This window comes from Equus caballus, chromosome 2 (assembly GCF_041296265.1).
Source record: "Equus caballus isolate H_3958 breed thoroughbred chromosome 2, TB-T2T, whole genome shotgun sequence".
In the NCBI taxonomy this organism is placed as follows: domain Eukaryota; kingdom Metazoa; phylum Chordata; class Mammalia; order Perissodactyla; family Equidae; genus Equus; species Equus caballus.
In genome coordinates this window covers 53,030,650-53,037,843 of record NC_091685.1, presented here as the reverse complement: position 1 = coordinate 53,037,843, position 7,194 = coordinate 53,030,650, and the positions used below count along the sequence as shown (strand labels likewise).

Sequence of the window (7,194 nt, the reverse complement as noted above, 5' to 3'; positions counted from 1 at the left end):
GGAGACACCCAGGCTCTGCTTCGGAGCCTCAGGAGTGAGGGAACTGCAGAGTCCTCTTATCTCTCCCCTCAGGAGAGCAGAGAGGGCCCCTCCATGCAAACCACCCCCCTCCCCTGGAGTGCCTGGGCCCACATTTGGTGGAAGCTGAGTATGGGTGGGGCTGGGGAGCCTCTCCTAGGGCCCTGGGAGCTCCCAGCTGCTGGGCCCCAGTGAGCACAGAGCAGATGCACAAGGCAGGGCTCCAGGCTCTGGGTTCCCAGCTGAGATCACCCCACAGACCCTCCAGACAGGCCCACAGCACCCCCTGCTGTCTCAGAGCCCAGATTCACCTGTGACTGGGATGGATACCCCAGGGCTGAGCAAGGAGAGAGAGAGACTCTGGACTCAGCCCTGCCTCACACCCCACCCATCCCCACACAGGGGCTGGGGCTTCTCGTCCCCAGGGGGGTCCTTGCTGTGCTGCAGGTGTCACCGCATCTTTTCCTTACTTCAAAAATATGGCCTCTTCAGTATAAAGTCACTCCTCTGCCCCTTCCACCGTTAGTTAATTATGTGTTGGGGCCATGGGTGACTGACCCCTCAGAGAGACCGTGTCCTGCCGCCAGTGAGCAGAGGGCAGAGGGCAGAGGGCATTAACTCTCCTCCACACCCTCTCTGTGGGGGGCCTGAGGTGACCAGTTCCTCTCTCCCTCATCACAGGTCACTTCCAGCCACGGCAGGCCAGTCTCCATAACCTTCTTTACTTGTCCCCACCTTTACCCTCAGTGGGGCAGGGGTCCATTAATAACTACACACAAGGAATTCTTCCAGAAGAACCTTTATTATTTAGGAGAGAGACCTGCTTCTCCTGTTGCTCGTCCACCCTGGGGAAGATGATCAGGGACATCAGTCCCCCCAGGAAGCAGCCAGGAACCCACAGCCCTGAGGGTGGACAGCAGGGTGAATGGGTCTCCCACACACGATGCGGGCTGTGCATTAGGACAGGGCTGGACCTCCGGGGAAGTGCAGAGGGGCTGAACCTGCAAGCAAATGGGTGAGGAAGGTGGCACAGATGTCCCCAGATTTCTTGTCTAAATCCTCTACTCGCAGCCCATGCATCATTTATTCCTACTCTACAGATCCTTCTGTGGCACTGCCATGTGTTAGATATTATCCTACATGCTTTATGAACATTAACAAAATTATTTCTCCCAGTGACCAGATCCACAAGTGTAGTTACAATGGCTTTAATAAACTTCAGTCGATTACATATATATATTTCTAGCCAAGCACTTGCTTCCTGACTCAGTCCTCTACACTCTATTCCTGTAAGTACTGACTGTGTCCAACTGACTGAGTCACAGAAAACATCTGCTCAACTTCTCCACCGCTGAGTCAGACTAAAAGCCAAAGGATGTCCGTGGCCTTAACAGTGTTGTTTCACTGCTGTGGCACTCAAACCCGGGAGAGTGCTGAGACTTAGTAGTAGCCAGTCCAAAAGTAATTTTGAATGAAAACGTAAATGAGTCAACAAAAAAGACAAAAATGCCTCTCCCCTCCCCCACACAGGGTGAAGCATGGATAGAGACACTATGCCGGACCTGCTCTTTTATCTGTGCTCTAATCGACCGTCCACATCCCCAGCTGTGTACATGAGTCATCCTAGAGACATCCACGCACCTCTCTCACGCATCCCAGCAACCCCCCAGCCTGCGGATCCTTCAACACAAAGACGCCCAGGGGCAGGCCCCTAGCCGAGTGGTTAAGTTCGTGCCCTCCACTTCAGCAGCGCAGGGTTTTGCGGGTTCAGATCCTGGGTGTGTAAATGGCTCTGCTCATCAGGCAATGCTGAGGCAGCGTCCTACATAGCACAACCAGAGGCACTCACAACTAGAATGTACAACTATGGACTGGGGGCACTTTGGTGAGAAGGAGAAAAAAAAAGTCAATATTGGCAACAGATGTTAGCTCAGGTGCCAATCTTTAAAAAAACAGCTCTAAATTCTGATGAATCTTCTTTGCCGGTGGAGGCAGCCTCTCCAACCCCTGTGGAAACAGCCTCGTGAGGAGTTCCCTGTGATCAGCTTGGGGAGCAGGAGAAGCCTCAGGCCAGATTTCCAGAGCACTCTGTGATATGCAGGTCCCACCCAAAGGTGCACAGCAGCAGCCCTGTGCCCCTTTCTGGGGCATCCACGAAAGTCAGTGATGAGGGGAAATCTTTCCAGTGAGCAGGACTTCCAGCAGCACTCCTGGCTGCTCACTTTGCTTGGAATAAGAAATGTGATCCGTGAGTGGGATCACGCCCTGACACATGGGCTGTGGACAACTGCTTGGCCTGATGGTCAGGTCCCTGGAAGCAATACCGTTGGAAAACTGCTGACCAAGAAAATGCAGACAGGTCTCTCTGAATGGGCAAAAAATGCGCAGAGATTTGTTTCACATGTGAATGCTCCCCAAAGGGTGACCTTGGCACAGGAGGATTTTAATCAAATGGATGGCCTGTTTGTGGATACCAATCAGCCTCTTCCCCAGCAGCCCTGGCATCACCCAATGAGCTATGAGCAAAGGGGTCCTGGTGGCAGGGATGGACGCGGTGGCAGGGAAGGACGTGGTGGCAGGGATGAATGCGGTGCCAGGGATGGACATTTTGCATGGGCTCAGCATCATGGACTTCCACTCACAGAGACTGATTTGGCTCTGGCCACTGCTGGGCGCCCACTCTGCTGACAGCGGAGACCCACACTGAGTGACTCACACAGCAAGCATCGCCACAGCCATCAGTCAGCTGCCTGGGGTCAGGGTGATGACACTGGACTGCATCCAACATGGAAGAGGCAGTGTGCTGTTCTACCCGAACAGACACTCACTGTGAATATGGACTTGGCTTCCCTGAATACAACGTTTCTGCCAAAACTACCATTAGTGAGCTCAGAATCTCTTTCCCACAGTTATGGTTTCCACATAGCCTTGCTTCTTATCAAGGAACTCAGTTCATAGCAAATGATGTGAGACAATGGGCCCATGCTCATGGAATTCACTTGGCTTATCATTTTTAACTGTCCATTCACTTGTCCAACCTGAAGCAGTTGGCTTGGCAGAATGGTGCAGTGGCCTTTTGAATTCCCAGTACAGTGTTTGCGAGGGGACGATCCCTTGTAGGGCTGGGGCATGGATTTTCAGGAGGCTTTAAATGCACTGAATCGTTAATTGACATATGATGCTCTCTCTCCCACATCCAGTATTCAGAGTTCCAGGAATCAAGGAGTGGAAATGGCAATGACATAACTATTACCCCTAGTGACCCACTAGCCAAGTGTTTACTCTCTGTCCCCTTGACCTTATGTTCTGTTGGCCTAAAGCTCTTAGTTCCAAAGGGACATATGCTGCCACCAGGAGACACAATGATGATCTCATTGAACTGGAAGTTAAGACTGACAACTAGCCACTGTGGGCTCCTCGTGCCTCTGAATCAACAGGATAAGAAGGAAATAACTGTGCTGGATGGGGTGACTTCTCCTGACTGCCTTACCAAGGAGAAATTGGACCATTATTTCACAGTGGAGGTAAGGAAGAGGGTGTCTATAACACAGAAGACCCCTTAGGGTGTCTCCTACAACTGCCATGCCCTGGGATTAATGTCACTGGAAAATGACAACAACTCAATTCAGGCAGGTCTACTGATTGTCCGTACCTTTCAGGAATGAAGGATTGGGCCATTGCAGTGACATCTAGGAGGTCACACTGTCTGACCTGGAGCCAGAGAATCTCTCAGAGACCCCTGACAGCCAGCTGTTACTCCTGTGGATCAGGAGTTTGGGGACACGGCCCAGGAGCTGCTGCAGCCATGCTGCTCTCTGTTGGCCAACACTGTTGCTGTTTACCATGCAGGTGAGTGTGCCTGTCTGTCCCAGGGACTTGGTCCCTGAGGGTGGCTGAGTCAGTCCCATCTGGACCCAGAATCAATAGCGGGAGACACAGGGAGAACAGTGAGCTGAGTGAGTGAGGGGGAAGCAGAGGTGAGCTGAGGCTCCCCAGAGTCTTGCACTCAGGAGAGGCCCCCCAGCACCTGTGCAAAGTGAGGAGGCAGATGGGGAAAGGGGCCCAACGCACCATGCAGGTGCTCAAGAGCTCCCCTCCCAAGACCCCTTCAGGGACACTGGGGTCCCCCATATCTCTTTCATTATCTAAAAGACCCAACAGGGGAGGAGTTCCTACATTCAAATGTGTGTGGGTCCCTGACCCCCTGTAGCACCCCTCAGCTCTAGGCACAGTCTCTGTTGCCTGGAGGAAGAGGAGGAGGAAGAGAATTGCACCCTCCCAGGACCCAGGTGGTGAGAGAGCCTGGCCCTTCATGGCCCTGGGTCCCGGAGGTCCTGACCGCTGCAGTCTCATCACAGCACAGCTCAGTGAACTCACTGCTCACTTCCCTCTGGCCTGCGAGACTTTCCCAGGTGGCAGGGCCAGGCAGACTCACCTCTGAGATAGCCCCATGGTGCCCCCTGCTGGCCACATGTCCTTGCAACCAGGCCACAGACCTGACACACCTGAGTGTCCTGCAGGTCTGCACTCGATGGTGCAGTTGCTTTGGGAAAATTCCTTGCAGGTATTCAAACAGTGACACCAAGAGTTACCATGTGACCCAGCAATTCCACTCCTGGGTACAGACCCAAAAGAAACGAAAGCAGATGTCCACACAAAACCTTGTACGTGAATGCTCATAGCAGACAAATACATAATAGCCCAAAGGGGACACAACCCAAATGTCTATCAGCTGAGGAATAAACAGACTGTGCTGCAGCCACACGATGGAATGCCATTCAGCATCGAAAAGAAATGGAGGGCTCACACATCCGGCAACACAGGTGGACCCTGAAGCCAACACAGGTGGACCCTGAAGCCGTCATGCTGAGTGAAAGAAGCCAGACTCAAAAGGCCACGCATTGTATGATTCCATTTATAGGCAATGTTCAAAATAGGCCAATCCACAGAAACAGAATCTGAATTTCTGTTTGCCTAGGTCTGAGGGCTTAGCAGAAATGGGACTGTCTCCTAACGAGTAGAGTGTTTCTTCTGGAGCAGTGATGGAAAGCTTCCAAAATCGATTGTGGTGACATTGCACAATTCTGTGAGAATATTAAAAACACTGATTTACACACCTTAAAGTGTGACTCGTATTACATGTGAACTATATCTCACTGATGCTGTAATGATGACTAAAGACTGCACGGTGAATCAGCAACACAGAAAACATCCCCCAGAAGGGAGGACAGAGTCTCGTTCACTCACTTTAAGGGATCCCAACCAGGGCAATGAAAACACAGAGGAATTCCAGTAGCGAATGTTCTAGGTACTAGGACATCCTGAAACATCCATGAGGATTTCTATGTTTTAATTTTTTTAAAAAAGGCACCTAAAGTTTAAAAAAACATATTCACAAGTGTCATAAAAGAATCATCGTAGCTCAGGGGGAGGAGAACACAGGGAGCCATCAAATGGAAAAGAAGTGGAAGAGTTCGGATCATGTGGATCTGCACCCCGAACATGAATGTGGACTCGCGTTTATTACTGCTCCACCCCAGAGAGACGTCAAACAGCCCAATTAATGAGATCTCTTTCAAAAGCATCAGTTTATGACAAAACAAAATATTAGGAAATAAATATTTTGCAATCATGAATTGAATCTTCCAGATTCCAAGATTTATAACTAAAAACTCCTGAAGGTTCCATTTCAGAGGCATTGAAGTGACTCTCCTCCTCGTCGTTGGAGTGGATTCCAGAAGTGACAGATGCCTTCAGGATCAAACTGAAAAGAGTCCAACAGTGTGTGTAAAAGGCTGTTCTCAAAGCTGAGTCTGACCCTAAACTCTATATAAGATCAGAGACGTGAACAAAGAGCAGCACAACCAGCAGGCAGAGCAACAAGGAACTGTGGAAAATTCAGCTCTGTGTGCCGGGATATTTCAGGGCACGTGTCTATTAAAATTCATCAGGCTTTAACGCACCTTTCACGGTGCGTTCACGGTTCACAAAAACAAATACAAAGACATTCTGGATTTGTCCAGGCGTGTGCCTGTTCCTGATACCAGCCTTTGGTGTCCCTTCAGTTCACATGACTATCACCGACCACAGTATGCACCCCTTGGCGAAGACACCGCTCACCAGGGCCAAGGTGACTGAGGCACTGGTGCCATGGAAGTCTGGGCTACTTAGCCAGGGGACACCTCCTACCTCCGCCTCCTCCACTTCTGTCCTGGGCAGTCAGGAGAACCCCACCCCACCCTAGGGACTCTCAGATGGCTGTCATGATGTGGTCAAGGTTTTAATGACATTGTGGGCATAGGGTTGCCAGGTAATGAATGCACAAAGAAGCTGCCCTCTACCCGTATTATGATCACATCAAGGGACATTACTGACACTAAAAAGGAAAGATATTGTTTCTAGAATAAAGGACAGACTATCCTAGGACAGACCATTTGCCAAGCTTCCCCTGACGTGTGTGTACATAACACATAAATCGCATTCACCCAACTTTCTAAGGGGTTTCCTCCTCTCTAAATGCAGATGATGATAAACCTCCCTCCGAGGGGTGTGGCGAGAAGGAAGCACAGGGAAAGTGTGGATCCAGCCCCAGCACAGAGTGAGAGGGAAGACATGTCAGCTGCTGGATTCTCACACATGCCTCCTCCTGGCCTTGATCTGCTCACTGCCCTGCATCAGGGAAGACTGCACAGGCCAGCCTGGAGAACCAGACCCAGGTGAGAACACCAGGTCACAAGGAAGAGGCCTGGCCCTGAGTCTGCCACCAGGGGCCCCACAGCTTCATTTGTACAAGACAGCTCCGGTCCACTCTGCACACCCACCTGAGCGCTGACCTGCTTTATACCAAGCACAACACTGGGGGCCACGGTCGGGAGCAAGACAGCTCCTGCCCCCAGGAACGTCAGACCCAGGGAAAGGAGAACCAATGACGGCCTCGGGTAACCAGTGGTCACTGATCTAGTGCTTCTCATGGAGGTTTAAACAGAAACATAAAGAAGCAAGCCATTTGAAAGACAGTCGACAGAAATTGGAAAAAAATGAAATCATCTAGCTAAATGAGCATGGAGGTATAATCCGCTTGTCAAAATCTTGGCAGGATGCTCATCAGCTATGCAGGCTGCTGGTTGAGTGGGTAGTAGAGGCAGCAGAACAAACCACCCTGTGCGGGAACCAAGC

General features: G+C 51.0%; 1 pseudogene; it reads right to left on the bottom strand.

The window, feature by feature from the left end:
* Positions 1-4,919: 4,919 nt before the first annotated feature.
* The window catches only part of LOC138921537 (cGMP-specific 3',5'-cyclic phosphodiesterase-like), a 40,019-nt pseudogene continuing 37,744 nt past the window's right edge, over positions 4,920-7,194 (bottom strand).